Source organism: Chrysemys picta, chromosome 1, assembly GCF_011386835.1.
Source record: "Chrysemys picta bellii isolate R12L10 chromosome 1, ASM1138683v2, whole genome shotgun sequence".
Classification (NCBI taxonomy): domain Eukaryota; kingdom Metazoa; phylum Chordata; order Testudines; family Emydidae; genus Chrysemys; species Chrysemys picta.
In genome coordinates, this window is record NC_088791.1 from 56,828,529 (window position 1) to 56,852,943 (window position 24,415).

Sequence of the window (24,415 nt, forward strand, 5' to 3'; positions counted from 1 at the left end):
GCTGATCAATTAGGGAACCAGGGTGGAGCGGCAACCCCCCATCAGCTCCCCGCTCCTCTAAGTTCCCTGTGCAGTAGCCACCCAGCAGGCTACCATTGCCTGCAGTTCAGCTGTCCCTCCTCCCACTGCCATGTGCTGCTCCTGCCCCCTGCCTTGGAGCTGCTCCTGGGAGTCTCCTGCTTGCTGTGCAGGGGAGGGGGGATGAGGGGGGCTAATGTAGGGTGTCCCCCTCCCCCCTTCTCTTGCCCCCCGCTTACCCCTTCTCCATATAGAGCAGGATGTGGACAGGACAGGGCTCAGGATGGAGAGAGCTTGCTGGCCGCAGCTGCTGTCTCAACTTCCTGATCTTTTTAAAGGCAATATACTTAGAGTGATGCCAGCGTACTTAAAGGGGCAATGCGCATCTCTCTCCCACTCACAGGGTGTGTGTCTCTGTCTCTGTCTGCCATACTGTCTCCCCTCCCTCCATTCGTGCTGCCTTGTAGAGTGTGATGCTACATTAACAACAATGTGTAATTGAGCCCTTGAGGGCTCAGCCGAATGCTAGTTCATCATTTAGCAGTAAGGCATTCCCTGGGAAATATCCCACCCTCTTCCACCCTCTGACTTCACCACCTCAACCAAGCTTCACAATCATCATTGCTGTGTACAGTATTAAATTGTTTGTTTGAAACTTATAGTGTGTGTGTGTGTGTGTGTGTGTGTGTATTATATAGTTTTTTTGTCTGGTGAAAAAAATTTCCCTGGAACCTAACCCTCCCCCACTTACATTAATTCTTATGGGGAAATTAGATTCGCTTAACATCATTTTGCTTAAAGTCGCATTTTTCAGGAACATAACTACAATGTTAAGTGAGGAATTACTGTACAGAAAATGAAATGTGGAGTTGGTTTGAATTTGTAGAGTTCGTGGTCCTCCAGTCACCAGTAAAGACCAGCATATGTTATAGGGGGGACTTAATAAAGGGAGGGACTTTTACGATAGGAGATCATGCTCTAGCCCTCTCCTAAAGCAATAGGGGGCAGATCCTCAACGGGTAGAAATTGCCATAGCTTCATTGACTTCAGCATACTTACATCAGCTAAGGATCTGTCACTAGCATTGGGTGTCTAACTGCTCACACCACACATGGTACTGCACTGGAGTTCCTAATATTGAACATTTGCAAGTTCAGGGTTTTATGCCTATGGTTTAACAAAGTCTGTGATCAGTGTGGTTATTAGATATAAATGATACATCATGTTACATAAAGAGATATAAGGTTTATATTAAGTTGAGAGAACAGAATTAGTTGTCTTCCAATAGAGGAGCATCTTCTAGTGGGACTTGCTGAAAATTACAGTTAGTTAAATAATGAATTTCTGGTCTTTAAAATAGCTAAGCTGAAGTGTAAGTGCTACACTTACATATGATGGAGAAAAACTAGAATAGTAATGATTTCATTTCCTCTCAATAATATTATTGAGAGGAAATATTTGTGTTGGTAAATGGATAATTCCTTAAAATCATAGGGAAAGAAAACCCGAGCCTGACTAGTGGAGAGAATGTAATCAATCACATTTGCATGCAACTATGAGAGATAAGGTCACAGGGTGAGGTAATATATTTTATTGGACCAACTTCTGTTGGTGAGAGAAATACAGACCTGAGGAGGAATTTGAAAGCTTGCCTCTCTTACAAACAGAAGTTGGTCCAATAAAATATATTACCTCACCCATCTTGTCTGTTGATCATATTTGCTGTTTTGCAGCAATTTATTTCTGAAGACCTCTTAAAATTAAACAAACAAAAAAAACTGACACACTTCTTAGCTTTTGATATGGAAATGTTCAGTGGTTCTCTGCAAAAAAAAAAAATAGGTGCAGTTGGACAGATGGAGGTGAGCGGTGTCAGTAGGTTTCTAGTGTGTTGCATGAATGACCTTTCCAGAGAAGATACCAATGGATTGCAAACATGCTAAAATAACCTGGTTTTAGTGCAGGAAATGGAGGCTACCATTCTAGTGTGTCTCTACAAAGTAACTTCCCTTTTCACATCAGTTTAAAAAAGTACCAGTGTCTAATATGTGACAGTTGGATTCAGAGCAACTGCAGCATCCCTTCTAAAAGGGGTGTAAAGTTCCCAGGCTACCCAGCTGGCTGCCAGCCTGATGGGCAAGTGAGCTGCCTGGCTACCAGGCTCTCTGGGCTCCCCAGCTCCCTGAGTGAAATACTTAGCAGATGGGCCACCTCCCCAGCTTGCTGGGTAGGGAGCCTGGGGGTTGGCCAGCTTAGCAGGTCATGGAGAGGGGAGACTGGGAGCCTGTGAAACGAAGTAACCCACTGAATGGGCTGCTGTGAGTCCTGGGAAGAATATTTTGTTTTGGAAACACCAAAACTTTCCTGCTGTTGGAACTTTTTGGTGTTTCCAAAACAAAATATTGTGGAATTTCAGTTCCACAAAGCATTTTGAGTTTTTGGCTTTTTCCTGATTTGGTATGAAAAAAATATTCCATAAACTTGAAATTTGTCATGGGAGGGAAATTCTGTTTCTCAGCCAGCTCTAATTTTGTTCTTTTGCATGGAATGCTTATCCATCTTCATTTTTTGTGAGGCATAGAATCAAATGTATGCTAAAACATAATGTCTTCTGCTTATTTTAATGAATATTGTTAAATGCTGCAAAAATAATTCCATGCTGCGAACACATCTCTAAATTATGTCTAACTTTAATACAAAGTAAATTTTAAGGGGAATGTATTCATTACCTTAGCCCTGAGATTTGGGTACATTTTGAATACACATTTGTACATCTTCATCTATGTCTGTGTTTTCCACAATTGTGCATGCAAAACAGAGCTCTCCAGATGCAAATAGATATTTAGGCATTCACGTTCCCATTTTGCATATACAAATATCTTATATGATCACACAGCTTCACAAAAGTAGGCACAAGAACACATGCAAAACTTGGGTCTTGCTCTATGAAAATCTTATCCAAAACTGAATTTGTTTTGTCATTTCTCCCCTTCTCCTAAAAGGAGTCCAGTATTTCCATGTCAAAACCTTGATTAACCTCCTGTTTCTCTTGTGTTAGACTATTGAGGGCCAGATCTTCAGCTGGTATGTATCATCATAGCTCCATTGAGGACCTGGCCCCACATCTTGCAGCTCTCTGGTTATGGTGAGTTGTGGCTTCAAAAAATTCCTTAGGAGCCTATAAAATTGTTTCTTATTTGGTCCAGTGGGTCAGTATTAACTAACACAAATTGCTCCCTCTCCCGGGGATGAATTCCCTTCTAGCCTACTTTACAGATAAATTAACTTTCTGAATATAGTAATTTTCTTGAGCTAGTTTATTTTATAGGCAACATACTGCAAAATAAACCTGCTTAGAAATCCATTTGCCTACAGAGGCCTTTAAATAAAAAGGTTTTGATTGTTTACTTCTTAACAGGAATTTATACTCTCCGTTTGTACATACAAAATACATCTTTGACAGCAGTCTGAAGGTTGACAACCTTGGTGAAGATGCATATGTAAATAAGATGCAGGGGATCTCTAGTATGATTGATTAATGTGTCTGAAGCCTCCTTTTCTGAGGGGAGGCTATGTACTTTAATGGGAACTACTTGCATGAATTTTTGAGAGTCACTTGGAGACCTGAGCTCCTATGAATTTGTTCAGTATAAATATGAACTTTCTTGAAAAAAATTATCTACAGGGCCATTTTTGCAGAGAGTCAAAAGAGACTTAACTGTAGTTCCTCTTTCTACTTCTGTGAACATTTAATCCTTTTAGCAGGGTGGCTTGCCCCTCTAAGGGCTATAGGCCTGGGGCCAACCAACCCTAGATACTAAGGGATTGTCTACACTTAAAACGCTACAGTGGTACAGTTGTGTTGTTGTAGCACTTCAGTGAAGACACTGCCTATGCAGACGGGGGTGGGGGGATTCACCTCCCCGAGAGTAAAGAATTCTTCCGTTGACCTAGAGCTATCTACACTGGGGGTTAGGTCGGTATAACTACCTCTCTCAGGGATGTGGATGCTGACGTAAATTCCTCGTGTAGACGAGGCCTAAGTAGGCACACCTGAGCAGGGATCATCTCATTCGCCTACAAAGAGCAGCAGGAAGCTACAGAGATTATTTCCCAATTTCACTGAGGCCTTCGGCTTTGTAACTGTGGGGTCTGAGCATGAGCAATCAGTCTCCACAGTCACAAAGTTGAAGGCATTGGTGAACTGGGAAATAAAGCAATTCCACCACCCTTCTCGGCAGCCTTCTGTTGCTCTTTATAGGGGAGTCCACTGATCCCTTTGCACAGGGCCGTCCTTACCCATACACAAAGTACACAACTGCGTAGGGCACCAGGAAATTCGGGGCACCAAATTTCCTGGTGCCCTGCGCGGCTGTGTGCTGTTCCAGCCCCTGCAGAGCCCCACCCCCACTCCCCTGAGCTCTGCAGATGGCCGGACCTGCACTCACCGGCGGTGGGAAGTGCAGACTCGGCCCCAGCCACGCTGCTGGTGAGTGCTGGGGGGTGGTTCCCCCCCAAACCAGCTCCGCCCCCCGCACTGGAGGCCTGGGGCCTGCCCCCCTGCAGAGGCCTGGGTGCCGCGGAGGTGTGGGGCCCCACACACCCCTCGGGGGGGGGGCTGCATAGGGCCCCAGAATAGCTAGGGACGGCCCTGCTGTGCAGGTATCTCTACTAAATAACTAGGCTTGGTTGGCCCCTGGCCTAGAGCCCTTAAAGGGGCAAGCCACCCTGTTACAATCCTTATATATCAAAGTCCAGAACTACGCATTTTTTGCTAAGGAAACTTTTAAAATAATCTTTAAGGGGCTTCAGTTCAAGTCTGGCATATACCCAAAATTAGGGGAAGCCCATACAAATATCCCACTGTTTTCTGGTGTGGAATCATTAAACACATTTATTGAAATAGCTGATATTTTTGCTGCCTGCAGTACCTCCTGGCCTAAGAATAGGGATGGCATGGTGTCTGTAAGGTAATCAACAACCTGAGACAAACTTAGCACAGCTCCTAATTCAGGTTCCTTTGTTAGAAGTATTGCTGACTAACCTACAAGGTCCTGGTTTGAGGCTTAGCTGTGGTAATATTCAGGTTGCACATAGTAAGTCCAGCCACTGGGTGGAGGACTTGGTTAACTAGTTGCATCCACTTTAGTGCCTGCCACCAACAAGCAGACATGACTATGCCCCTTTATAAGGTGTTATGCTAGTTTCAGTAGGACATGGGTGTGGGAAAAACTGGTTTAAATGATCAGCCTTGAACATATGGAAAGTGCCATTCTGTTGCTGCATGAAGTCCCTCCTATCAGATAGTATTAACCTTGGTACAGCAGGGTTCTCTGAGTATAATCACTTTTTTCTTGAAAGATACATCAAGGATAATACTGTATTTGGGGCTGCTCAGATGTTATTGCTGTAGGGCACTTGGGAAATCAGTTAAGAATTTTCAGAATATCACAACAACCCAAAGGCACTAAGTGAATATATAACCAACTAAGACATAAAGGAATTCATAAATTCATAGATTCCAGGGGCAGAAGAGTCCATTGTGATCATCTAGTATGACTTCTTATATAACACAGGCCACAGAACTTCCCCAAAATAATTGAGGTATTGAGCTCTAGTGTCCAAAACATGATAAATAGGCAACCAACCAAAGGAACATAATCCTGTAGTGTACAGCCGCAGCATGTTTCCTTTTGGATGGCAAAGCACAAAAGACTTTGTATGTGTTTATTATGGATGATAAAAGCCCATGACTATGTGAGATGTAGGGGAAAGTTAGACAAAAGACAAGGGATAACTTGGCTCCTAACTAGTGTCAAGCTATGATTAAATGTAGATTGAATTTATCAGATTGGACCTCAATGATCTGGAACATGTAAATGACAGAGCAGAGGAAGATAGAAATAAAAAAAAACATGCATCTTTCTTTTTAAAGCATAATCTTTGACTGGGTCATTATCAGTCTGTCTGTGTGCTCAATTCATTCACTAATCCATCACTATGAACAAACTCGTATGAATGGACCAAATTTTCAACTACAGGAGCATATGTTGCAATCACAGAACCTCACAAATACACACGTGATCTGATAGATGTGCATGTTAGATAAGTTGCAAGAGATGAGAGGTTCATATTCTTTCATTAGGATCAATGAATATAGAGTAGAGAACATACCCTAAAGAAGGATTCCTTGGAGTCCTTGTTCCTTGGGACACAGTCAGAAAGAAAAGGGTACTGGCGGCAGGAGGGAGGAAAGTGGAGCTGCTATGTAGTAATCTTAGAATAGTGATCTGTAAGAATCCTATGGATACTGTGTGTGATAACTACAGGAGATAATGAGGACAGCGATGCAGCATGTCTTTCCAATTGCTTTTTAAGCTTTCCTCACTGTTTACTGTTGGGTGCAATAGTGTGTATCTCTAGAGCGTGAGACTTGAGTGAACTAGGGGCAGGTCTTTCATGATAGGAGGCCCTTGCCTCCAGAATTTTGCTACCACTAGAAATTATTCTGAAGGAAAGTCTAATAATTTACAAAAGCATATAAAAGGCAGATTTTTTTAGTGGATTTGTAAGTGCTGGCTGCATTTTCCCTACCTTTAAGTTTGCTGCCAAGATCTTTATCATCTTTGTTCTTTTAAACTGTAATGTAAAGGAGGTTAGAGATTTCTCTATTTATGTTGGTCCACTAAGGTTCCCCAAGGCATTGTGGGAAAGCTGAGAACTGACAGAGCACAGCTGCATTGCAGCCCCTTTTTGTCCCTGAAACCCTACCCCCTATCTCTGACATGCCCTCTATTGCATAGGAGCTCGGTACCCTGGATTTATGCCAGCTGAGAGCTCCCCTCTCTGGGATAATTTTGTCCAGACTCCACTTCTTTGCACTGTCCAACCAGCATAAAGAAGCCAGTTCAGGTGAAGAGAATCTGGGCCAATACATTTCCTGTAAATGTTGTGAACAATTTGGGAAAACCCATATATTCAAATACATTTGTAAAAAATTATTTGTCAAAGAGTTATAAATAACACTTTCATAAATCGTGATCAGTTTGTGAGCAACTATCAAAGAGCAGAATGACCCTATTCAATGAATAAATGGTTTGCAACATTTAGTTTGATAACCTCTATTTCATAGTAACATTAATTTAGTATTTAAACAAAGAAATCACAGCACTGTCCACCAGAGGTTAATGTTGGTATTACCTTGGATATGTACTGTACTGGAGCTAAAGAAACAAGAAAGGTGGATGAGGTAATATTTTTTATTGGACCAATTTCTGTTGGTGAGAGTGACAAGCTTTTGAGGTTACACAGAGCACTTCTTCATATATTACCTTACCCACCCACCTTGTCTGTCTAATATCCTGTGGCCAAAATGGCCACAACAACACTGAATACTATACTGAAGCTATTCTTTTTCAAGGCAGAAATGTCACCTGGGAAGAATCTGGATTCCAGTTAAACTCTTTTTCTGTGAGGTACTGGAAAAAAACTCACTTACTAATTACTGCCTTGGATGGAGTTCTGAAACAATTTATGCTGAGAAGTAGAATGAAGAAGGATCTTGCATTAGTTTGGGAGTACAGAAGGCCAAAGGATAATTTTAAATATGTTGTAGTTCCAACATATGTAGTTTCTTTGAAATTTCGAAACTTCAAAAAAAAAAAAGACAATGAAAGCATATCACCACACATTCCCTAGGTGCCTTCTAACGAACATAAGTTTCTATACATTGAAGTTATCTAGAGAGAGGAGAAATTTATTCACCCAAGTAACTCATTGAACATTTTATAATCTGGAATGTAATCACATCTGCTGAGCTCAACAATCTGCACTTCAGCAAGAAACACAGTTGCTGTTTCAGCTGCTAAAGCAGATTTTTCAGCTGTTTGTTTCCTTACTGAAAATTGTTCTAAAGCATTACAAGAAATCAATATCTATTTTCACTGTTTTCTTTTGAATTAATTCAGCACAGTTGTGTCATCCTGATGTAATACTAACAACAGTAAATACAAACCTTATGTTTAAAAGGACATTACAAGTCTACCGTAAATTGACCAAAGCAAAGAAATTCAGAGTTAAACTTGTCTCCTCACCATAATTCTGAAACACTTAGAGGAGAGGAAAGTGATCAGGAACAGTTAGCATGGATTCACCAAGGGCAAGTCATGCCTGACTAACGTAGTTGCCTTCTATGACGAGATAACTGGGTCTGTGGATGAGGGGAAAGCACTGGATGTGTTATTTCTTGACTTTAGCAAAGCTTTTGATACGGTCTCCCACAGTATTTTTGCTGGCAAGTTAAAGAAGTATGGGCTGGATAATGGACTATAAGGTGAATAGAAAGCTGGCTAGTTCGTCAGGCTCAACGGGTAGTGATCAATGGCTCCATGTCTAGTTGGCAGCCGGTATCAAGTGGAATGCCTCAAGGGTCGGTCCTGGGGCCAGTTTTGTTCAATATCTTCATTAGTGATCTAGAGTAGGGGTCAGCAACTTTTCAGAAGTGGTGTGCCGAGTCTTCATTTATTCACTCTAATTTAAGGTTTTGCGTGCCAGTAATACATTTTAACATTTTTAGAAGGTCTCTTTCTCCTATATTATAAGTCTATAATATATAACTAAACTAATGTTGTATGTAAAGTGAATAAGGTTTTAAAAATATTTAAGAAGATTCATTTAAAATTAAATTAAAATGCAGATTCCCTCGGACTGGTGGCCAGGACCCGGGCAGTGTGAGTGCCACTGAAAATCAGCTCGCATGCCGCCTTTGGTACGTGTGCCATAGGTTGCCTACCCCTGATCTAGAGGATGGTGTGGACTGCACCCTCAGCAAGTTTGCAGATGACACTACACTGGGCGGAGTGGTAGATACACTGGAGAGTAGGGATATGATACAGAGGAACCTAGACAAATTAGAGGTTTGGGCCAAAAGAAATCTGATGAGGTTCAACAAAGACAAGTGCAGAGTCCTGCACTTAGGACAGAAGAATCCCATGCACTACTACAAACTAGGGACCGAATGGCTAGGCAGTAGTTCAGCAGAAAAGGACCTAGGGGTTACAGTGGGAAGAGAAGCTGGATATGAGTCAACAGTGTGCCCTTGTTGCCAAGAAGGCTAATGGCATTTTGGGCTGTATAGGTAGGGGCATTGCCAGCAGATTGAGGGATGTGATCATTCCCCTCTATTTGACATTGGTGAGGCCTCATCTGGAGTATTGTGTCCAGTTTTGGTCCCCACACTACAAGAAGGATGTGAAAAACTTAGAAAAGGCCAGTGGAGGGCAACAAAAATGAATCAGGGGCTGGAGAACATGACTCATGAGGAGAGGCTGAGGGAACTGGGATTGTTTAGTCTCCAGAAGAGAAGAATGAGGGGGGATTTCATAGCTGCTTTCAACTACCTGAAAGGGGGTTCCAAAGAGGATGGATCTAGACTGTTCTCCGTGGTAGCAGATGACAGAACAAGGAGTAATGGTCTCAAGTTGCAGTGGGGAAAGTTTAGGTTGGATATTAGGAAAAACCTTTTCACTAGGAGGGTGGTGAAGCACTGGAATGGGTTACCTAGGGAGGTGGTGGAATCTCCTTCCTTAGAGGTTTTTAAGGTCAGGCTTGACCAAGCCCTGGCTGGGATGATTTAGTTGGGGATTGGTCCTGTTTTGAGCAGGGGGTTGGACTAGATGACCTCCTGAGGTCCCTTCCAACCCTGATATTCTGTGATTCTATGATAACTCAGATGGTGACATTAAGGGCTTGTCTAGATGTTGAGTTAGTACATGGCAATCCGTTGTTTGAATCTACAGCACACTAGCTTGCCATGCACGAACTCATTAAGTGGACACTGCTACTGTGTACTAGGGAGGTACATCTACACAGTGGATATGGCTGTCCTGGGTCAGCTGACTCGGGCTTAGGCTATGGGGCTGAAAAATTGCTGTGTAGACATTTAGGCTCAGTCTGGAACCTTGGGATGGAGCCTGCGCTGGAATGTCTATATAGCAATTTTTAGCCCCAGAATCCGAGCCCCATGAATGGGAGTCAGCTGACCTGGGCCAGCCATGGCTGTGCCATGGGTCTTTTATCCCCATGTAGATGTATCCTGGAACTTCAGTAGAGCACTTTGACAGGCTCCCAAAGTGTACTATGGAACTTTCAGTGCCCCGTAGCGAGGTCCATGTGACAAATTGATATGCTGTTATGATATCTCTGAGCTTGCCTAATCCTGATTTAACTTTGAGCCCTAGCCTGCTTAAGCCTGATGAGCCATCCTTGATCCAAAATGTGATGAGTCATCAGAGGCAATTACCTGCAGGTCTTGTGATACGTCCTGTGCCATTCAGCCAGGGTTCAGCCAATTCATAGGCGAGGACACATCTGGGTGTTTCCAAGGCTGGTGTATAGGCTCTTCAGGGAAGCAGTTCCTCTAGTCTGCTCAACGCCACTTCCTGTGATCCATCTGGAAGCATTCCCATTGCCAGTAGTTTCAGCAGTCTGCTCTCACTCCAGCTCCTACTTCTGCTCCAGCAGGCTTTACTCCTGCTCCTGCTGCTGTTCTAGCCTGTGCCTGTGTCCATGCTAGCCAGCATCTGCTCCTGCCTTAGCCAGCCCACCTGGCGACTCTGACAGCTGTAGATTCACACCCTGGCTTGCTGCACACTAACTTGCTGTGTAGACGAGGCCTCTGCCTTCCCACAGTGCCTAGATATTGCAGTTTCTCAGTAATGGTATGTCTAGGTATAATGGCATTTATGTTAGAGTGGGATATATTTGACTCTCTGCTTTCAGTATAACGCTTGTAGCGGGGTGGTCACTCGCTCCTGCCTTAAAAGGCTTAAAACAGCCCTGGAGAGGGCTGCGGCTGTGAAGAAAGCCTCGGCTGATTGGGGAACCAGCCACAGATGCGGCCATGCCCCAATCAGGGCCCAGCTGGCCCTTGTAAGAGGGCAGTGGGCCAGGAGCACACAGAGTCTCTCTCTCTCTAGATGTAGATAGGGATGGGCCTGGCTGCTAGGAGCTAAGCAGGGTACTGACACTGGAGCAGGGCTGGGGGAAGGCAAGAGGAGCTGGGGAGCTCCGGCCTAGAAACCCCCCAAGCTGCAGCTCTTGTTAAAGGCCGGAAAGGGTACTGGGGTTGCAGAGGGGCAGCCCAAGGGTAGGCAGAGGCAGCAGGTCCAAACCCCCCTTACCGCTGATGAGTGGCCTTTACAGTCTGCAGTCTGTCCCAGTGAATGGGGGCTAGATGGTGACTCACAGTAGCCACTGAGGCAAGGTTGGGATAGGGGGCTGGGGGTTCCCTGGGGAGGGGAGACCCAGATCTATGGGGGGGGGGGTACTGCTGGGGGCAGCATCCTGGCCTGAACGGGGCACCGGGGTCCAGTGGGACACCGGCCTGCAGAGGGAGCTCCGGAGCTGGTAACGCTAATTCCCTGGACGACTAGCAGGAGGCGCTGCAGGGGTGAGTGCTGCCCCGTGACATAGCCCTTTACGCTTCTTGAGTTCAATCCTAAAATGCTCTCAGCTCACAGTTTACACAACGGGGGAGGGGTGTCTAATTTTCCTTTGAAGAAAATAAAACTTCTTGCTCTGACGCTTGCCCTGCAGAGTTGAGGATACATGTTAACATTTTCTATGCTTTCTATTTATTTCTTTTAAAATATAGTAACTGTTTGTTAAAGACTCAAGAGACTTGGCGATGCCCTCAGCTCAGCTGAACATAGCACCTATTCTTTGGTTATGTAAGAATGAAAGGGAATTTACCAGCCCTAAAACTGTGGGATTTCCCCCCCTCCCCCCTCTGTATCATACTAATATGTTTTTCATGTAAGGATACTCTTTGTCCCTTAATGTAAAGATTTTCATGTTACTTTGGGATATTTTCGTTCAAAACTACATTTTATTTTGTTCCCTACCAGAAATTTGAATTATGGTATTCTCATAACATATTGGAGTTCTATTCTTTTATGCACAGTTTAAGAATTTACTATTTTCTTTTCCCTGCCTTTTACATTCCAGTGGGTGTCTGATATGTCCTAAAAATAGCTCTGCTGAGTAAGTTTCAGCGTTCAGTTAGAGGTGGACTTACTGATATGTCTGCATGGTTTGTCCCACAGCTTATTGTTACTACAGTTTGTATCTTTACTACACAAGTTCCTGAATTTTATTCTTGGATATATAATTGGCTTAAACAGAAAGTTATAGGATGAATTTCCCCCAGGATACAGAGAGTCAGCACTAAGCCTTCCACGCCACTAAAACCCCATGTATAGGCTGCACAGGAAACCCAGCGGTGGAGCAGCCGGAGAGGAATGTCTGTTCATCCCTACCAGTTGCAGAAAGTGTCTCTGTGCCTGCCTTGCATAGGATGGGCTGGTGGATGGCCACTGAAGAGGCCACAGATCCACATTTATGAGGATCCAGTGGCCCCCAAAACAGTGTGCAACTGGTGTGGTTGGGCTGTAACTGTTATCCCTGTTGACAGGAGAGGGGACTCATGGTGATGCCACACCCTTGCCCTGGGCTGGGAGTAGATATCTCCTCTCCATTAGAACACTTGCAGAGTCTGAATACTCACAGGTTATGCAATGGAATGGATTTCACCTGTAGATTGTAAAGATTGAGGGCTAGATCTCCAGCTAGTGTAGATCAGCATTGCTATATGACTTCAATGAAGTTATGCCAATTTACAGCTGAGGATCTGGCCCTGAAATTTTTGTTTTTACTAATATATCAAAAATTCCCCGAAGAGCAGTTGTTTGGGAATGTCATTCCATTTGGTACTTTACTTATTTTTTAATTGGCCATCTTTGTAGATATTATCTGTTATGGCTTCTTTCCAAGTTGAAATGTATCTGGGGGCTTTGAAAAGGAAAGACAATTTTTTCTGACTGCATTTACCACAATTTCTAGGAAAACTTGGTTATTGCTATTAAAGAAGTATAACTTTTACCTTATTTTTTAAAGTTTCAGTTGAAGGCAGTTCATCAGTGAGATCATAGCATTGCAAAGCAAAATGAATGTTAGTGCAGGTGTAAAGATGCCTTTTCATACAGAAGTTTAAAGACACACGACACGATTTACCCCTTTAGCTGATAGATTTCTATTGTAGCACTTTAATTCTTGCTTCTCTGATGAAACATGCCCCAACTCAACTGTAATAACTGATGAAGCTGGTCCTCTATTTCTGAACACAGTCCATCACATCCAGAAATGTTCAAATCTTGAAGGACTCTGCAAAATTTGGATTTTATCTATCTGTATCGATCCAGGTTTCTAGAATGGAAAGGCTAATGTAGTGCCCATCTTTAAAAAAGGGAAGAAGGAGGATCCGGGGAACTACAGGCCAGTCAGCCTCACCTCAGTCCCTGGAAAAATCATGGAGCAGGTCCTCAAGGAATCAATTATGAAACATTTAGAGGAGAGGAAAGTGATCAGGAACAGTCAGCATGGATTCACGAAGGGGAAGTCGTGCCTGACTAACCTAATTGCCTTCTATGATGAGATAACTGGCTCTGTGGATGAGGGGAAAGCAGTGGATGTGTTATTTCTTGACTTTAGCAAAGCTTTTGATACGGTCTCCCACAGTATTCTTGCCGCCAAGTTAAAGAAGTATGGGCTGGATGAATGGACTGTAAGGTGGATAGAAAGCTGGCTAGATCGTCGGGCTCAACGGGTAGTGATCAATGGCTCCATGTCTAGTTGGCAGCCGGTTTCAAGCGGAGTGCCCCAAGGGTCGGTCCTGGGGCCGGTTTTGTTTAATATCTTTATTAATGATCTGGAGGATGGTGTGGACTGCACTCTCAGCAAGTTTGCAGATGACACTAAACTAGGAGGCGTGGTAGATACACTAGAGGGTAGGGATCGGATACAGAGGGACTTAGACAGATTAGAGGATTGGGCCGAAAAAAACCTGATGAGGTTCAACAAGGACAAGTGCAGAGTACTGCACTTAGGACGGAAGAATCCCATGCACTGCTACAGACTAGGGACCGAATGGCTAGGTAGCAGTTCTGCAGAAAAGGACCTAGGGGTCACAGTGGACGAGAAGCTGGATATGAGTCAACAGTGTGCTCTTGTTGCCAAGAAGGCTAACGGCATTTTGGGCTGTATAAGTAGGGGCATTGCCAGCAGATCGAGGAACGTGATCGTTCCCCTTTATTCGACATTGGTGAGGCCTCATCTGGAATACTGTGTCCAGTATTGGTCCCCACACTACAAGAAGGATGTGGAGAAATTGGAAAGAGTCCAGCGGAGGGCAACAAAAATGATTAGGGGTCTGGAGCACATGACTTATGAGGAGAGGCTGAGGGAACTGGGATTGTTTAGTCTCCAGAAGAGAAGAATGAGGGGGGATTTGATAGCAGCCTTCAACTACCTGAAGGGGGATTCCAAAGAGGATGGAGCTCGGCTGTTCTCAGTGGTGGCAGATAATAGAACAAGGAGCAATGGTCTCAAGTTGCAGTGGGGGAGGTCCAGGTTGGATATCAGGAAAAACTATTTCACTAGGAGGGTGGTGAAACACTGGAATGCGTTACCTAGGGAGGTGGTGGAATCTCCTTCCTTGGAGGTTTTTAAGGCCCGGCTTGACAAAGCCCTGGCTGGGATGATTTAGCTGGGAATTGGTCCTGCTTTGAGCAGGGGGTTGGACTAGATGACCTCTTGAGGTCCCTTCCAACTCTGATATTCTATGATTCTATGAATGGTGCCTATCTGAGAGTTTGGATGTGGTGCACAGCACATTGTGACCCATACCATGCAGGTTGTTTTGTGGGCTAATGAATTATTACAGTGTTTAACTAACTTATTAAGAACATCTGGGCATTTTATTAGGCACCATATCCTCAGAATTAATGCAAACAGTGACCTAGGAGAACACAGTATTGCAACATATATTGTAATCAGTGAAAATGTTGACTTTGCCTCTTAATTATTCAGTTTATTGTTCTCTTATTGCAGCAAAATGGAATAGTTTTATTTTACTGTATTTGTATGTGTCAAACTGAAATGGGGAATATTGTAATAAACCATTTTAGGACCATGTGTTTCCAAATGAAAATATGACTAGGTAAATATAAGCAGATGTCTCAGTGCCTTTTAACTTTTGTTTTGTAGGGGAACATTAATTTTAATCAGGACAACATTAGCATTAGCTCTGCATGGTTGAGTAAATACGTTTTTAAAAAATTGCTATTAACTGATTATAACTTCATTTATCAAGAGGAGAGAGAACTTCTAGAAATGTTGTCAGCCATAGAGGACTATACCCTGTTGAATGATACAGAGATGGAGCATGGCTAGGTGGTGGTAGTAGAAGAGGGAAGGAATTTTCATAGTAATGATCAAAAACAACGAGGAGTCCTTGTGTCACCTGTTGTCAGATGCTACCGGTGTGGTACTCTGCTTTTTCCTATGTTGATATCACTCGGCTGCATGCGTGTGTTCCCTTTGTGTTCTGCCCCAGCTCTGCGCAGACAGCTGACCCAGCAGACCCGAAGAGAACCCCCAATAACCACAGAGTCTAGTAAGATGCAAAATCACGTCGAGTAGGTTTATTGCGACCTCAGACACAATTGCAGTTCCCTGTAGGTTTCTGAGCCTAACTCAGGGCATACTACGAGAAAGTGCCTCTTGGCAAGGACCTGGCTCAGTGGCGGGACTTTCCATTGCCCCCGTGGCCAGACAAAGATACTGCCCCAGGGATACATTCTTATACACAGGTACAAACAAGTTATACATCACTCCTGAAGTATTGAGGTGCAACCCTTCTACGCAGCAAGGTACAACCCCTCTACGTAGTAAGGTGCCGCCTCTCACCTTGTACACGTTGGTTCGATCAAAACTACTCTGTTCATCATTTTACCCTTTTGCCCCTGTCATTGGGATGGGTCGGCCTGTTCCATGTTATCTGTGGAATGTTCCAGGATAGTGTATGTTCTGATATCTGGTGTCCAGTACCTTTTAGGTATGTCTCTTTTTGCAGCATCAGGCCTTTCCTTGCCAGCTTCTGTGAGCAGGGCCTACCTCTAGCTCACAGCTTAACTTTGCTTTATGTTAGCAAAGTCTTGACCATTACTTCAGTTCAGGCCTTAGGCCTCATACCAGGCCTCTGATACCAAGGTTTATCTCTCAGGGCCTCCTCTTACTACAGCACCTTAGAGACAAACTGATCAAGTCAGCCAGGGTGCATTCATTACCGTAGGGGAGGGTGGCAAGCCTGGGGTCTGCCCCGTTCGGGCATTGAAGGCCTGCATGGCAATACGGTGATTGGGAGAAGGCCTCCTTTTTGTACACGGAGACAGGAGTCCCCTCATGGCATATCAATTGAATATCATGTTGAGATGGGGGATAATGAGGTTGGGCTGCCAGACCAGGAATTTGGTTCCCACTCATTCAGAATTGGGGTGGCTACGGCAGCAGCGTAGACAGGTATGGAAGCAGAGGCTATTCTGGTAATCGGGCGCTGGCAGTCTACTGCATACTGAATATATGTAAGACCGCAGGTGGAAAATCAACATTAATCAGTTGTGTTCTCATTTCAGATATGGGACAGCCGGCTATACACACGAGGGTGTGGATCTGTGGGCACAGTATTGTGTTTTGGGTGCATAGGCACACATCCAGGTTGCCCAAGGGCTCTCAGCTGGGATTCGGTGGTGAAGCATTATTCAGTTGGCACGCATGGAGGGGCATGTTACGGGATCAACTGATACCGCTGTTGTATGGTGTGCGGGTGCGTCAGCGGCCACCAGATATATTGGTGATACACCTGGAGAAAATGATCTGGGAACACTTAAAGGGATGGAGTTAATGCTTCGAACTAGGAGGGACCTGATGCAGATCCTGGCAATTTTCTGGGTGTTAACATTGTCTGGTCGGATATGCTTCAGCGCAGGGTTTGGCGGGGAGCCATGAACCCTGCCAGAGTGGACAAAACCAGGAAGGATGTGAACAGGGAAGTGGCCAAATTCTTGTTGCCCTTGGGGAGGACAGTAATTTCACATCCTGGCATATTCTATAGGGCACCACAGTTATTTTGGGAGGATGGGGTGCACCTGTCAAACTCAGGTGCTGCCATATTTTTGGTTGATATAAAAAAAAAGCCTTGGAACATGTCTGGGAACCCAGCAGGGTGTGGGGAGGAGGCAGCCAAGCTAATGGCTGGTGCCTCCTTGTGCCAGATGTTCAGTGCAGGTACTCCATAAATTAAGACACAAAAGAACGGAAAAATGGCTTGGAAAAGGAATTAAGGAGAGGTGCTTGGTAATTGAGTGAGCTGAGGGCAGTTGGGGACACCTCTGATTGGTGGGGGTTTTCACTTGCACTGCACATTGTATCCGCCAGGTTAGTCCCAGATATCTAATAATAAAGTTGTGGCCTGATTAAACCCATATCTAATGTCTCCTGCCATTCTTTTGGCATAGCCAGACAATCACCACCCTGCACTTTAAATGGGGCGGGAGGGGGGAGGTTTGTCTGGCTGGCCGGGAGAAGAGGGCAATGCTTTCTGGCTTGCGGGAGGAGGGGAGACGTAAAACTGCTGGAAAAGCAGTCAGCATGGTGGATGATTCACCACCTAGGAATGAAGGGTTTAAAATGGTCAGCCTGGGCCCGTTAGTCTCTAAGGTGCCACAAGGACTCCTCATTGTTTTTGCTGATACAGACTAACACAGCCACCACTCTGAAACTTAGTAATTACGTAACCTAAAATTAACCTCTAAGGGGACATCTACACAGTAGCTGGGATCTGTGATTCCCAGCTCCGTACACATGCTAGCTGTGCTCCAGCTAGTGCCTCAAACTAGCAGTGTGGCTGTGGTGGCATGGGTGGTGACCCAGGCTTGCCACCAGAGTACGTACTCAGAGGGTCAGGTAGGATTGTACTCAGGGGGCTAGCCTCAGCCTCTGCCCCTGCCATTGTGGCTACACTGTTATTTTTAGGTGCTAGCTCGAGCAGAGCTATGTACATCTACCTGAGCTGGAAATCACACCTCCCAGACGATGTGTAGATATACTCTAAGGACTAGATGTTTGCCTTTAGGCTCAGCCCTGAGTAAGTTGTGGAGCCTAAGATGTACCACCCTAGGAGCAGCTGTGGGGAGGCATTGTACCTTGGACACACTCCTGAGTCACAGTGTCTTTCCTCAAAAAGAAGAACAGGAGGACTTGTGGCACCTTAGAGACTAACAAATTTATTAGAGCATAAGCTTTCGTGGACTACAGCCCACTTCTTCGGATGCATATAGTGTCTTTCCTGCTTCCTTGTAGGTTGAGGGTAGTCATTTGCTCCTGGCCTATACCAGCAACAAAGTACAACAGCCCCCATGCCTCCTCAGCTGTGTTGGCTAGTGAGTAGGGGGCTTGGGAGGGAGTAAATGGGTGAGCAACACCTGCTAACTTCTGTGCACAAGTTCTGGGTAGCCTTACAACAGTGTGTAAGGGAATGGTTCTTACTTCCCCTTACTCTCCTCTATGGGCTTGTAGTCCAAGTCACAATCCAGCCCTGTAGTCTTTAGACTTCTATTATTGTTGCTTTTGCTGATATGAAGAGCCCCTGTGTGCTTTTCTAGCAACTCATTTGGCCAAGCCAAGATTCTAGATTATGGAAACTGACATGTAGACCAGGCCATACTTTCTCACACTTTTCACACAGCGGCCCACGTGCTCCCTTCCTTTGCACAAGTGTATGGAGGGGAACAAATTAATACAGAAATGGTGTGGGTTCACTAAAGCTGCAGAGGCCAAATAGTAGGTGTGCAGGACTACCACAAATGTGAAATAGATGGAGAGCTGGGTCTGCATAGGTAGTTGTGAACTGAGGATATGGACAACCAACCCTGTGGATCCTGCCTAACTGAACCAAGGGGCTCATCCTTTGTGCACTTCACCTGTCTGTTCTCCCTGACCTTCCAGCGAGGAGTGTGCAGCAGGACTTGGAGCCTTGCTGCTTGGGCTGCTGGTCATGGCCTGCATTCTGACTCTCTGGAGGAGTTACTGAGGGAGCAGTGGGAATTGCTACTGTCTTATTTTTATCCGATGAATTGGCTGCACTGTGAGTTCTCCATAGAGCAGGGCTATTCACTCTCTCCTTCCTTTGTCCCCATTGGCCGTGCAGCTGTTTATGGAGGGAGCAAAGGTAGCTGTGGGGTAGGGGAAGGCCATCCTGTTTTGACATCTTCACTTTTTGTATGGCCTCACTGCACAGGGGCCTGCCCTATATAACGTAGCACACAAACTGCATTGTGATCAATTAAATGTATTTACCTTCTGATCACTGGATACCGGTGTGGTAGTAGCAATCATTGCTCTTCACTAGCTGATATAAAGAGTTTGTAAAGTCATACTGGGTGCTGACTAAACCATTTCTTCACTGTTGTCCTTGAAAAATTATCCCCCCCCCCTTTTTTTTTTTTACTATGGAACCCAAGCATCCAAAGCATGGATTGTGCTAGAGAATCTCTGAAATCCACTTTAGCAATGCTAAGAAAAAGCATAGCCCTACAGCAACTGGTATGCAATCTACAAAACTGTCTAAAGCTTGCTATGTATCTTCAATCCAACCTCACTTGGAACTTCTAATAATAATACCATCTTCAACTATTGGTTCCCTTGTGACCAGAGACTGAATTCTCAGGTCTTGTAAATATTGGCATTGTAAGAGGAATCAATTGTAATCTTGTTTCTAAATCCAAAAAGTGCCTTCAAGTGCAGTTCACATGATTCCTTCTTTGAGTGGATTGCTTCTTTCGTAACAAAAAAAGAGCTTTCTACTTAATGTGCAATACTACTAGTAACACCCCAAGCATCTAATTTGTTATCTTATTGCACAAAGTGTATCTAAATAGAAAGCCATCTGCCCTCCTTGCGTTCATCAGCACAGGGATCAGACGGAGGGTATATAAACTAACTTAAAATATACCTAATATTTTCTATAAAGAGCTCACAAATGTAAGGCACCTTCCTGCCGGATGTGAGCTAGAAATTTATCTTTTCCCAGTGGCATGAAGCTACAATTTCTAGCCTGTAGGGCCAGAAGATATTGGACTTTACATGTGTGACATGTCTAGGAAAGCTGTTGCTGGTCCCATACTGAATTTTGCCCATTCAGTGTTCACTGAGGTTAACTTTTTTGAGTGCAGTATTATATTGGGGAGTGGAGATGTGCCTGTGGCAGGTCAATTTAAAGAGAAAAAAATGGCAGCTGTTTGAAGCTGTTCGGTGGGGTGATGCTGGGGGAGATGGCTCGGTTTGCAAAGGGCAGGGAAAGCAATCAGAGGTACACATATTCATTCATCCCATGGCTGTGTAGTTCTTCACATGGGATCAGATTCTTGTGTGTCCATTCTCATGATGAGATGCACCTTACTCCATAAATGGTGTCAGAATCTGGTCCATGAATATTACTTCCACACGTTTGGGATGTATGTGTGTATATTTAATATTCTCAGTATTTGTCCAGTGATGTATTAGTGAGGGCTTATATTATGGAACACAGTGCAATGTTAACAAACTTGTCCAGTTTGTATTGGACAATCAATGGATAAAACAAACTCAAAAATATAGTTTTATTTTTTTCCCTTAAAACAAAAGCACATTTAGGATTAAGAAACATTTGGAGGAAAAGGAGGGCTCGTCTCCCCAGTTGGGTATATAACTCCTTAGGAAAGAAAAGATCCAAAGATGTACCATTTCCATGTGAAATCTGGTATTTCAGTTTGCATCAGTTTAACAAGTACTTTAGATGCTTAAGCCATAGTCCTTTATTTTGCTGTCTAAAATAGCTAGTGACAACATCAAAAAAATCCATTGAACTAGACAAAGACAAGTATTGTTTTTGCTTGACAGAGTTGAAACATGTACTGTAAAGTAAATTTGGCCCTGATACAACACAGAATTAATTTTATATCAAGTCATTTGCAAACTATGGAAACAAAACAATGACTGAATTGTACAAATACAAGAATAGATTATCCACAAGGCTCTTGGAAAATAATTTAATATTCTTACTGACACAGCTGCTTTAATAATTAACAAATTATTGTGTGAGAGCTGTCAAAACTCCATCTCATCAAGTAGATGAATAAAAAACATGAATGGATTTTGCTAGTGTAAGGTGTTCAGAAAACATTTGAAGCTAATTGCTCAGTGATTGATTACATGTTTCCCTGTTATAATTGTGATGGTTCATATGTATTTTTAGTTTGGAGATTGAGTTTTGAACTTGCTTTTTAAAGCCCCTGTTGCATTAGATCTGGGATTTTCAAAGAGCCATTAGGTTTTCGAAAATCTAACTCTAAAGCCCTAGTTTAGCAACAATTCATACTCAAGTGCTTTGCTGTATAGGGATGGACTTAAGCACGTACTTAAGTACCTTGCTCATTTGGGGCCCAGCGTGCTCTCTTTGCAGGTAGATTTACTTTCCACTAGCAGTGTCAATGGAACTCTAGTGTACATAAGGCATGAGTGTTTGAACCATTGCAGGACTTCAGTCCTTGAAGGACATCAGCTTTCTGCTGGGTGTCTGTGCAAGAGTAAATTTAACCCACAATGAATAAGCTGCTGTTTAGAACCCTTTTTTGGTTTCTTTGTGCTACACTGAATGTTATGCACTCTGGAGAGAGAGAGTGTTTGTGTGTGTACATGTACATGTAACCCACGCACCCCCTGGGTGTGGTGTTCTGGCCTATCTATTGGCACCGAGACCACTTAGAGAGAGATTGAGTCTATTCTACAGCCCTTATCTAAACAGCCAGTTGGCTTTTAGCTCATGCTCTAGAGGCTCATGCACTAAGCTCTAGAGGTCCCCAGTTTGATCCTGCCTGCTGAGCACCGGAGTCTGTCAGCATTACATACACAGATGAATAAAGATATTTAAACTGTCAATGGCATGGCCAACCCCCCCCCCCCCCCCCCCCAAAAAAAAAAAAGCCCTGTTCTGCTTTTTCAGTGGATCCATCTGGCAATTCTTATTTCTCAGATGGCTTCTCAATATTTTTGCTTTCCCAAGAGATTGTTGTAACCATGCTGGAAAAAAGAAATTAAAAAGTGCATGACACTGAAACTAACTGGCTTGTGAGAGACATGTGGGGATGTTTTGTGGATTGCAGTTTAATTCAGCATTCTCTGCTGGGCCACAGTGATATCCCTGATCTTCCGTGAATGGCAGCAATGACACCCAGGCTTAGCAGGGCATTTTATCCTTTTAAATCTTTGATGGAAATTCTTACTTACCAGTATAAAAATGATTGGGTCCAAGCAACTGCTAATACTGCAGATGATTTCAGTGAGTTCATAAATGGTAAATATCGTGCTTACGTTGTCAGAGTTTAGTTGGTAATTCAATCTGTAAATTAATACTGCTATCATCATTACATGATAGGGAATGAATGCAATAGCAAATACAATCATTGCCACAAAAATCAGCATCAGAGGTTTAGCAATTCTATTTCTTCTCTGTTGACGCTTCTTCAGTTGTTGTAATGCCTTAAGAGTCAACATATAGCAGGTAAATATGACTGTGGCTGGAATTAGGAATCCAAATACAACTCTGGAGACTGTGAATGGCACTACGAAGTGTAAAGGTTCTCCAATGTATTCCAGGCAAGCTACAGTGTCATTTCGTCTTTCAACTGCAAACGTATAGTAAAAATCAGGAATTGATTCAATGAAAATGAAGATCCATATTGCAATGGTACAAAATGTAGCCTTGTTTTTGTCCCACCACTTTAATGAACTGATAGGATGGACAGCACCTATGTACCGGTCAAAGCTGATGAGGGTCAGAAAATAGATACTTCCGTAGATATTAATATTGAAGAATATTCTTTTGAACTGGCAAAATATCTGACTGGAGTATACGGCTAACTTCTGTAGATTATAGTAAACTGAAAAAGGAACCGTGAGAATCCAAGTAAAGTCACAGAGTGCCAGGTTGAAAAGAAATATAGTGCTACTAGTCCATGACTTTATGCTATATGCACAATGTAGTATTGCAAAGATATTTCCCAGAAATCCCAATAATAAAGCAAAAAGACAAACCATAATCAGAAAATAACAGTACCACTCCAGTTTACTATAGGTGTTGCAGAAGAAAGTAATGCATGTAGCATTCAGCATCTTTCCATGGTCTCTGCCTAAAGGGGAAAGTGAGACCAAAAGCTTTTAAAATAAAATGAAAGCATGAATTAAGTCTACTGAATTTATAATTCAGAACTCCGAGTAAAATCCAGCTTGTTTTAATCAGTAAAAACAATTCAGAAACCAGAGGCTATTCTGTAATAGCTCATCTTCAGTACCTGAAGAATATATATATTTAAAAAAGATAAACTATTGCTTTATGGCAGCAGCAGCTCAGGCTGTCATTATGAACCTATAGCAAAACATTCTCTCTTTTCCACCTAATAATTGTAATTAAATTTAGCCCTGAGGAGAAAATCTAGGTTTATAGCATGGGAGAGTGACAACTTATTTTTTCATAAGAAAGAGAGAGACCATGCAATAGTAGCATCTTCCCACTGCCCACCAAATGTGCCTTTACCCAGCTCTGGAGGAAAGACCTGTAAGGGTAGTAGTGTAGTTAATACTCAACGCTTATTGTATTCTTGGCCTTTTTGCCATGAATGTCAATAAGTACCTTTACTGATAGTGACATTTGTAATGTGGACATCTGCTCAGCGGCTGGCAGTCTGAGACCTGAAACTCTGAATCCTGACAACCTGGGATGAAATCCTGACACCATTGAAGTCAATGACAGTCTTATGCTTAAAGCATTTGATAGGTCCCTTTTTATTTTCTGTATAATTCTAATAATAATCTAGCCCATCGACACTGCACTTGCTGGGACTAAGGGGAATTAATTTTGTCTCACTCTCCATGGCATTGCCTGCACAAAGCCCAATTACTTTGACTTTGTCTGATAGGTGGAGGTGGCGAAGAGTGGGTGGGAAAATGGTGATTTTGACCCTAACAGAGTAGCATAGTGTGTAGCATTCTGTATATTTAACAAGGGTTTTATGCTGATAAAGCTTGATGTAAATTGGAGAAAATAAGGGTGGTAGTTATTAAATATTTTCCAAGTCAAGTTAACTCTGACAAGTTAACAAGTCTTTTTTGTGGTCATTTGAATGAAAGGGTTTCTTTTACTATACTGTATGATTTGGTTTCAAATATTCCTTTGATCTGAGGTTTTGTGAATAGTTAGCACTAGATTTGTCTTTCAGTTATTTAGCGTGCTGGAGTGAAATCATACTCTGCCTTAGTTTAGCTTGTCTTTTAATTTTAATTTTATTTTTTTCTAAATTTTGCATTCCCAACAAATAATTAATTGAAGTTTGAACGTTTTGCTGGGCTGGGTCACAATTAAGTCTAGCTGGTTATGTTTGTCACATCTCTGTTCAATTTACTGCAGCAG

General features: G+C 43.3%; 1 protein-coding gene across 4 annotated transcripts in view; it reads left to right on the plus strand.

Annotated features, from left to right (window-relative positions):
- Positions 1-24,415, plus strand: part of TMEM117 (transmembrane protein 117) — a 347,322-nt gene that overhangs the window by 22,301 nt on the left and 300,606 nt on the right. Inside the window, exon 2 of one of the 4 annotated variants that reach the window (XM_005297946.5) lies at positions 3,077-3,163. The exons of the other annotated variants lie outside the window; for them this stretch is intronic. The gene's annotated coding sequence lies outside the window, so the exon portion shown is untranslated. The remainder of the gene's footprint in view (positions 1-3,076; positions 3,164-24,415) is intronic. 4 annotated transcript variants of the gene reach the window in all.